This window comes from Peromyscus californicus, unplaced genomic scaffold, assembly GCF_007827085.1.
Source record: "Peromyscus californicus insignis strain IS unplaced genomic scaffold, ASM782708v3 Scaffold_4__1_contigs__length_199733344, whole genome shotgun sequence".
In the NCBI taxonomy this organism is placed as follows: Eukaryota; Metazoa; Chordata; class Mammalia; order Rodentia; family Cricetidae; genus Peromyscus; species Peromyscus californicus.
In genome coordinates this window covers 172,884,283-172,893,758 of record NW_026294562.1, presented here as the reverse complement: position 1 = coordinate 172,893,758, position 9,476 = coordinate 172,884,283, and the positions used below count along the sequence as shown (strand labels likewise).

Genomic DNA, 9,476 nt, shown 5'->3' with positions numbered 1-9,476 from the left:
CACACGGAAACTTTTTTTTTTTTTTTTTTTTTTTTACCAAATTGTGCTGTATTTAAACAGTCTCAAATAATCTGACTGCAATCAGACTTCTGAAGTCTGAACCATCACAGGCTCCTGAGTCCTGTTGAACAGGATTTTCTTCTTGCCTCACATTGATCATTACTCTGTGGGCCATGGCATTTGCAGAAACCCCACAGCCTGTAGATAAGTCTGTGGAATATTTTCTTGATTTAAAATTGATGTGGAAGCGCTAAGTCCACCATGAGGAATGCCACCCCTGAGCAGGTGATCTTGAATTGGATAAAAGAAGAAGTTGAACAAGCCTTGGGAACGAGCCAGTAGGTAGCGTTCCTCCATGGCCTATGTTTCAGTTCCTGATGTGACTTCCCATCATAGGACTCTATACTGTAAGACAAAAGAAACCCTCTTTTCCTCATTACTTTGGTCATGGTGTTTCTCACAGCAATAGAAACGTAACTGAGACACCTGATTCCAACCAGCCCAACACCTAGAGGTTCCTCCCACAAGCCTACTCTAACATTCCATCTTCTTCCCATGTCTCTGAGGATGCTACTTTACCTCCTGACAGTCCCTTCCCTTCTGGTGTCACTCAGAGGGAAAGACAGGGTGGTCACAGGGGAGTTACCTAGACAGAAGACATCCCAGAAAGGTCAAGAGGACATGGGCAGACCACAGCCACAGCACAACCCACACAGGAAGTTAGCGAGTCTCCCTGAGACTATTCAAAGAATGACAAAGTCCACTTCCTCTCTTTAGGACACACAGGTCATCCCTTCCTGCACACCCAGGACACAAAACTTCTAATTCCTGGATCAGGCATTTGATTGGTGACACCAGTGACAGTGGTTCCTCCCCCTCCCCAGTCATCATTCAGCTGGTTCCTTTCCAGCCCTCACAGACATCTCTGTCACCTTCCTGCTAGGAGTAAATTCCACCTTCCCAGAGCAGTGAGAACAAAGAGCAGATGGACTCAGTGTGTTTCTGTGTCACAAGAGGAAATACACCATTGGGTTTAGGAAGCACAGGATCTCTATCTGGTTCTGACAGGGACAAGGACAGGACATGGCAGAGGTCAGTCCTTGGGTGACCCTTGTTCTCTCAGGCCAAGGGTCCCTGATTAGCCTTTCTACTCAAAGAATGTTCTAGAGGACTGGACCATAAAGAGAGAAAGGGGGAGATGAATGGAAGGCCCACATTGAGAGAAGAGGTGGGGCAGCGTCAGGGACACAGACCTTGCCCTCAGCTGAAGTGACCCTGGGAGGTGCTGCCTCCTGCCAGGAAGCTCAGCTTCCAGGAAGGACAACAAAGCTGACATAAGAGCAACAGGGCATGGGAGCCATGCTGGAGTTGACACTCTTCTCCATAGACAGAGAAAATTGCAGATCCTTACAACCCCATCGTGCACAGTTGTGTCCCTTGGTGGTCCCTTGGCAGGGGCTCCTACTCACAGGAGAGGAGACCATTTCCTGGAAGTGTTGGGAAGAAGGAAGCACAGAGACTGGCTGGGTCTCCTACGGAGGACAAGAGCCTGAGAGGGGACACAGGGCTTTTAGTTGGGGCATCAAAGGAGATGACACAGAGGGACAGAGGCTCAACAAGCTCTCTCTGAACAGGAATTGGTGTGGGCAGGGAGTGTCTTCATTGGCTCTCTTTTGCTGTGATAAAGACCATAACCAAAAGCAACTTGGGGAGCAAAGGGTTTATTTGGCTCATATATCTCAAGTCGCAGTCTATTGAGGGCCGCTGAGGCAGGAGCTGAAGCAGAGACCACAGGGGAGTGCTGCTTATTGGCTTCCTCCTCATGTCTTACTCAGACTACTTATACAACCCAGGACCATGTGCCCTGGGGTGGCACCACCCACAGTGAGCTAGGTCCTCCCTCCCACATCAACTGAAGTCAAGAAGATGCCCCCACAGACTGGCCTACAGGACAATCTTATAGAGGCATTTTCTTAGTTGTGATTTCCTCTTCCCAGATGAACCTAGTTTGTGTCAGGTTGACAAAAGCAAACCAAACAACAACAACAAAGAACTGACCAGTACAAGGAAGAGAAGCATAAGTGATCCCATTCTAGGTTCATCACCATTGGCCTCTGTAGTCTGAAGACACAGTTCACAGCTGGGTCTGGGTAACTCTCCACATAAAAACAACCCAGGGCAGTAAACACTGTCCTTGGCTACTAGCAATGCTCTGGACCACTCATTCATTCACCTACAGGTATCTGAACCTTGTCCAGGCAGCAGCTTCAGTGAAGATCAGACTAGTCCTCTCCTCACAAAGCCAGAGTTCCAGGGGACAGGAAGACAGGACAGGAAGGACATCTAGAGGGTGAGGTCAGAGGTTAAGAAATGCAATGGAGGGAACAGCAGGGAAAAGTCAAAAGTGAAGACCCAGAGTCTAGATGAGAATGTCAGGGAAGGTTATCCACAACTTACATACACCCAAAACCTTCTGAGTGTGAGCAGGGATCTGAAGATAGTGAGGGTATGAGTGAGCTATATGGACATCTAAGGAGAGAGTTCCATTCAGAACAAATTATAAGACCAAAGGCACTGGGGGGATAGGGGCCATGCCACAGATTTCAACCTAGTAGCATGCAAATGTACATACACACACACACACACACACACACACACACACACACACACACACACACCCCACACACGCATACACAGAGACACACACACTTACCAAAGCAGAGTGATGAACATACCTGCTTAGAACCTGCAGCCCATCTTTCTTACAAATATAAAGGCCCTGATGTTGATTGCTGTCTTACTTTGGCTTTCTAATGCTGTGAAGAAACACTGTGACCATAGCAATTCTTACCAAGAAAAAGCACTTACTTGGGGTGGTTTATATTTTCAGGGGTTTAGTCCATTATTGTTATGATCAGACACAGTGAATGCAAGCAGACATGGTGCTGGAGAAGTAGAGGAGTATCCTACATCATGACTTGCAGGTAACAGGGTGTGGTCTGAGATACTGGGCATGGTTTGAGTATATATGAGACTCCCCAAAAGCCTGCCTCTACAGTGACACACTTCCTCCAACAATGCCACACCTATTCCAACAAAGCCACACCTCCAAATAGTGCCATTCCCTGTGAACTTATGGGGACCAACTACACTCAAACTGCCACAGTGGGTTTCTCTTTTTTCACTGTTAGTTTCACTTTTAACAGACCTCTCCCACTGCTGCCCTGCTCCTTACTAATCAATGCCACTTATGTTGCCGAAGGGAAGAACATGCTTCTATTTGTCCACAGTCAGAGAGAGTTGTGTATGCGTTTTACTGGTACTAAGGGAAAATTCTAGGCATCAGACAAGAAATTGCATATTATTAAAAAACCACTCATTCAATTAATCCAGGACCTGCACACAATGGGAGAGAAACAATATTCTGTAATGCATGCTGCTGCAGAATGTCATCCAGGAGAACATACTACACACACTGATCAACAGACACCTGTCAAGTTCCATGTACCCCATGAAGAATGACTATCTGTGACCTTTGGATGCAGGTGGGATTAATTCCACCTCACACCCAAGACTGACAGCTTGGTCACTGTCCAGTTCCTCCTTGCATTGTGATCCCATGTTGGGGTTTGAGCATTTAGTGTTGTGGTGGCTAAAGAAACTGCATTTTATGCTAGGCATTCATCTTGGTACCCACTAGCCATTTGTCTCTGACTCCAGTCCCTGGAAGATAAGTTCCCAGATATCCTGTCTCAGTGACCCCCTCCCCAAAATGTACAGCTGTGACCATCTGCTTGTTATGACTAAATGACTTAACTTGACAGAACATACTGCTGTTTGCTTTCTTGAGTAGATACAGAAGGTCTTCTTCTGGTTTTCGTCTTTAAAAATCCTTCCCTGACCTCCCTTCTCAGTGCAGCTCTAGTTTGGCTCAGAGATTGTTGTCCTTATAGCAGCTAAGGAACAAATGTTTAAATCATGATTAGACTTTTCCCAGGTGCCACAGACTCCAGACACTTAAGAGACAAACTGCAAAGATCAGAACTCCCACGAGAATCTATCCAGAGAGAGCAGGACCTGTGGAATGGTAATTTAAAAGGGAGACTATCTTCAGCCAGACCCATCCCCCACCAGCATGGCCCTCAGAAAGATCCTGTGGGAGTCAAGAAGAGTCTCTCTGGGAGATCTATAGCTTCATCACAGTGAGGTGAGAATCGGGAAGGCCTGGCTCCAGACATCTGTTCCAGATTCAACTCCAGGTGACCATAGAGAGCTTGTATACAGGGCTAGAATTTGACTTCCTGTTAGAGATGACAGGAAACAAGGATTTACTTACTGTCCAAGACCCATAGAGTGTGGAGCTAGCTGTACACCGCCATGACATCTGCAGTTCATAGGTCACCCGGGCATCTCTTTCTCCTGACTCTCAGTGGACAGGTGTCAGGATATAAGCCGACTATTCTGATGGGTTTAGGAGACTTCTCAGTAAGTTCATGTTTATGGTCAAGATATGGCCATAAACTCATCAAATCACAGCAGCACAAGACCTGTGTAAGCCTGGCCCATCAACAGCACACTATGGACCAGATAGGGGCTCAAGAGGCCACACCTCTTCCTCAGAACCCATTGGCAATTAGTGGCCACCGAGGGATGGGAAATTATTTTCTTCAGTGCTTAATTTCCTATACTATAGGAACTGCACAGGTGTCTCTTGATCAGTGTGTGTGGAAATTAACCACCTCACCATCCCGTTCTCATGTAAGAAGCCCTAAATAACACAGTGTTGAACACACAGACAAAGATGGAGGCCCAGTGAGATGGCTTAGCTACTAAAAGCATTTGCTGCACAAGCCTGATGACCTGAGATTAACCTCCAGAATTCATGCAAGGATGAAAAGAGAGGACCAACTCCTGAAAGTTACCATCTGACCTCTGCATAATGTGATATACACCCACACTCATACACACACACACACACACACACACACACACACACACACACACACTAAATTACATATGCATACATGAAACATTTAGGAGGGGAGCATTTTAGGAAGAAGAATTCAGCAGGACTGGGAAGTGATGATAGAGTAATGGGGTTGTATATGACCAAGATATATTTATATATCTGTGTATGTGAGCTTGTATCAAATAATGAATTTTAAACATGTTTTAAAGCAAGTGTCTGCAATTCTCTTCACTCTTTGAAGAAAAAGAAAGATACTTAGGACAAAAAATGAACTCTCTCGACTCTACTTTTGAAATCTTGAAAAAGAAAGAATGAATAGAGAACTGGTTTACCTCCTTAGGCTTTCTGAGAAGCAAAAGGACACAATTTTTAAAAAAAAAATTTTAAAGGACATAAAAATATTTTAAAAGATTTTCCAATGTGGAAAATTAATTTGCTTTTAAATTCTAGAAGAATTTCATAAAAAGTGCTAAAGTTGATTTTGTGATGAGTATTGACTTTTAGTTTAGTCAGATTTAGTATGTATGCTGGATAATTTTTTGTCAGCTTGACACAGGCTAGAGTCATGTGAGAAGAGGGAACACCAGTTAAGAAAATGCCTCCATAAGATCCGGCTGTCTATCTCAGCAAATGATGCTGGCATAACTGGATATTCACATGTAGAAGAATGGAAATAGATCTATATCTATCTCCCTGCACAATACTCAAATCCAAGTGGATCAAAGACCTCAACATAAATCCAGTGACACTGAATTTAATAGAAGAGAAAGTGGGAAGTAGCCTTGAATGCATTGGCACAGAAGACAACACCCTGAATATAACACAAGTAGTACAGATACTGAGATCAACAATTAATAAATGGGACATCCTGAAAGTGAAAAGTTTCTGTAAGGCAAAGCACATGGTCAATAAGACAAAACAACAGCCTACAGAGTGTGAAAAGATCTTTACTAACCCCACAGAGGGCTGATCTCCTATGTAGTGGTAATGCCCGCACTACCACCACCGGTTCACCATGTCCAAGAGAGGGGCTGTGGATCAAAAAACAGAGACAAAAGACAGCAGGTCATTCACCTTAGCAGAATGCTGAATGCCGTTTATTGAAGGAGGGAGGAGGCCTTAAATACAGGCCTACAGCAAAATGGGAGAACCCTGGAGGGCAGAAGTTTGCTACCAAAGTTTTACAATCTTGCATCTAAGCAGTTAACACCCAATATGCAGGATACACAAACAAGGAACTTCCCTTAAAGATTCAGGAGGGTGGAAACCAGCAGGGAATTAGCATAGGGAGGACATCAAGGTCAAGGTCAGCAAGCAAGGCAACAGCTACCCAAAACGGGGTCTAGGGCCCTACAGGTCCCCCCTTTTACTAAAAAATGAGCTTCTTACTTAGGTTGCATGGGATGTCAGCAGGTCACCTTACCTGTCATGGAGACACCTGCCCAGGCCACACAGGCGCTCTGTCTTAGGTTGATGAGTGCCCCCCAGGCATTACCCATCTCTGAATACTCATTATCATAAAGGCACAACTGTGTGTGAGCTGCAGAGTTTACAGCTAACAAAGATCTCAGAGTGGCACTGGGCTTTCAATCTGTGTGTTTGACACAGAAAAGACCAACAGAAGTCCTAACCCACCCATAGCCAATAGGCTAAAGGCAATTGAGCCATTCCCTTCCTAAATGAGCCTTACTGCCAATTGGAGTCCTCATAAGATGGTATCCCAAAAGCAAATGGAACTTGAGTTTATAAATTTACAACTTTCAAAGCCAATTGAAATGTATATAACTACTGAATTAAATTTATCATGCCCAATAGAATGAAAGAGTAATTAACTGTGGTAGCTACTTTTGCTGCCAGGGTCTCCACTGTGCTAGCTGTAGTAACCAATTATGAAATGGCAATCCCAGAAACAGTAGCAGCAGTGGCCGCTACGGCTATAACAGCAACAACAGCAGCAGCAATGTCAAATTCTCTTCTGGAGTGTGTGGGCATCCACTGGCATGGACACAACTCCAGGAACACGAACCACCAAGGCCCATTTTTATTGATCTCGGCATGACTTAAGCTGGCAACTCTGCAAAAGAACAAGTAAGAACCATAAACAAAAAAACAGACAACACACAAGGTGCAGAACTAATTGTCTCATAATGGCTACATTCAGGCTCACAAATTTTAAGGTATCTTCAAAGGGGGCAAAATGAATTTCAGGAGGCCAATAAATATTGCACAGAGCCACTCCTGAAAAGTAGGTACTACACCAGCTTTCAGAGGGTTGCAAAAAATGAAAAGGCTTAGCTGGCATGCTACTGTTAACAAATGGATGTCAGTGACCTTCAGGGTTATCCTTAATCTCCAAGGTGTCTTGGTGACATGTTCTCAGACATACTTGAAAAAGCAGTTACCCTACATTACCTTCTGAAGAATCCAACTGCATGGCTACAGTTCCTAGGCTTACATTAATGCTTGCCAAGGCTGGCCATATTGGGCTCTCAATCCCCATTGGCATCAGAAGGGGAGAGTTTTTCACGAAGGCACAATAGGTCTCTGCCATGTTGGGATTTGGCAGCAGTCACAGGGAGCACACAGCGCTCAGGAACCCAAAGAGGAACCTCATTGTTCTGAGGAAAGACACAAACAGAACCCCGGGCCCACACCAACACCTGATGGGGTCCCCTCCAAGTGCCAGTAGAAAGATCCTTACACCACACCAGAGGATGATTTGCAAGAGGAGCCCTCCAGTGCTTATCTGCAGTGGATACTCCAGCAGAATCCACTGATAAAATATTTAAAATATATAAAACAAGGGAAAGAATAGAATGTAGAGAGGAGACATGAGCCCCTAGCTCCCTCCTTTTTACTTTAGCAAAATATGTTTTTAAGGTACGATGGCCGCGTTCTACTATAGCCTGCCTGTCCTTGAGGATTATAGGGAATACCAGTCTTATTAACAATAGAAAAATCTTGGCAGAATTTTGAAAATCCTGTACTGCTGTAGGTGGGACCATTATCAGTCTTTATGCATTTTGGTGCTCCTATATAAGCAAAAGCATGAAGACAATGATTCTTTACATCTTTAACCTTTTCCCCTGAATGGGCAGAAGGAAAAATCAGAGAGGAATATGTATCATTAGACACATGGACATATTGTAATTTTCCAAAGAAAGGCACGTGTGTGACATCCATCTGCCACACATGTTTAGGTAAAAGTCCTCAGGAATTAACTCCCAAATGAGGAACAGGTAAAATTCAATACAAATAGGACATGATTTAACTATCTGGATGACTTGTTCCCGGGTTAATCTCGTATGATAACAAAGAGATCCAGCATTAAGATGATAACATTGATGCAACTGAGTAGCCTTTTCAAAGGCAGAACAAACTAATGTGACAGCCATAGGAGTAATGGCATCAGCCCTCTGATTACCTTTGCTTAGTGGTCCAGGCAATTGAGTATGAGCTCTAATATGGCCCACATAAAGGTTATGTGAGCAGGACCAAATGAGTCCTTGCACTTGCAATAAATATTCATGAATGGGAGAAATGGATGCTATTTTCTTTAAAATGCTGGCCAGCCTTACCTTTGGGTGTGCATCAGCGCGTCCCTTCTTTCTTGGATCTCGGTGGGACCTCCACTTGTAGTGGTAACACCAGTGCTACCACCACCTGTTCACCATTTCCAAGCGAGGGGCTGTGGATCAAAAAACAGAGACAGAAGACAGCAGGTCATTTGCCTCAGCAGAATGCCAAATGCCATTTATTGAGGTAGGGAGGAGCCCTTAAATATAGGATTACAGCACAATGGGAGAACTCCGGATGGTAGTAGCTCGCTACCAATGTTTTACAATCCTGCATCTAAGGTATTAATGCCCAATATGCAGGATACACAAACAAGGAACTTCCCTTAAGCATTCAGGAGGGTGGAAACCAGCAGGGAATTAGGAAAGGGAGAACATCAAGGTCAAGGTTAGCAAGCAAGACAAAAGCTACACAAAATGGGAACCAGGGCCCTACACTCCAAAATATATAAAGAACTAAAGAAACTAGACATCAAAATACCAAATAATCCAACTTAAAAATGAGGTACAGATGTAGCTAGAGTTTTCCTGCCTGACCCACAGTCAGGTCAAACCTCTATCACCTGCCAGTCCCACAGTCGCTCAGACCCGACCAAGTAAACACAGAGACTTATATTGGTTACAAACTGTATGGCCGTGGCAGGCTTCTTGCTAACTGTTCTTACAGCTTAAATTAATCCATCTCCATTAATCTATACCTTGCCACATGGCTCGTGGCTTACCGGCATCTTCACATGCTGTTTGTCATCGTGGCGGCTGGCAGTGTCTCTCTGACTCAGCCTTCCACTTCCCAGCTTTATTCTCCTCCTTGTCCCGCCTACACTTCCTGCCTAGCCAATGGCCAATCAGTGTTTTAATTATTGACTAATCAGCAACACATTTGACATACAGAACATCCCACAGCATACAGATCTAAACAGAGATTTCTGAAC

General features: G+C 44.4%; 1 long non-coding RNA gene across 1 annotated transcript; it reads right to left on the bottom strand.

The window, feature by feature from the left end:
• Nucleotides 1-6,038: 6,038 nt before the first annotated feature.
• On the bottom strand, nt 6,039-8,662 carry LOC128094337 (uncharacterized). The gene is made up of 2 exons (XR_008212918.1): nt 8,548-8,662; nt 6,039-7,043 (listed from the first exon to the last, which is right to left on the bottom strand). It is a non-coding gene; the product is annotated as an uncharacterized LOC128094337 (long non-coding RNA).
• Between the last annotated feature and the right edge of the window lie 814 nt (nt 8,663-9,476).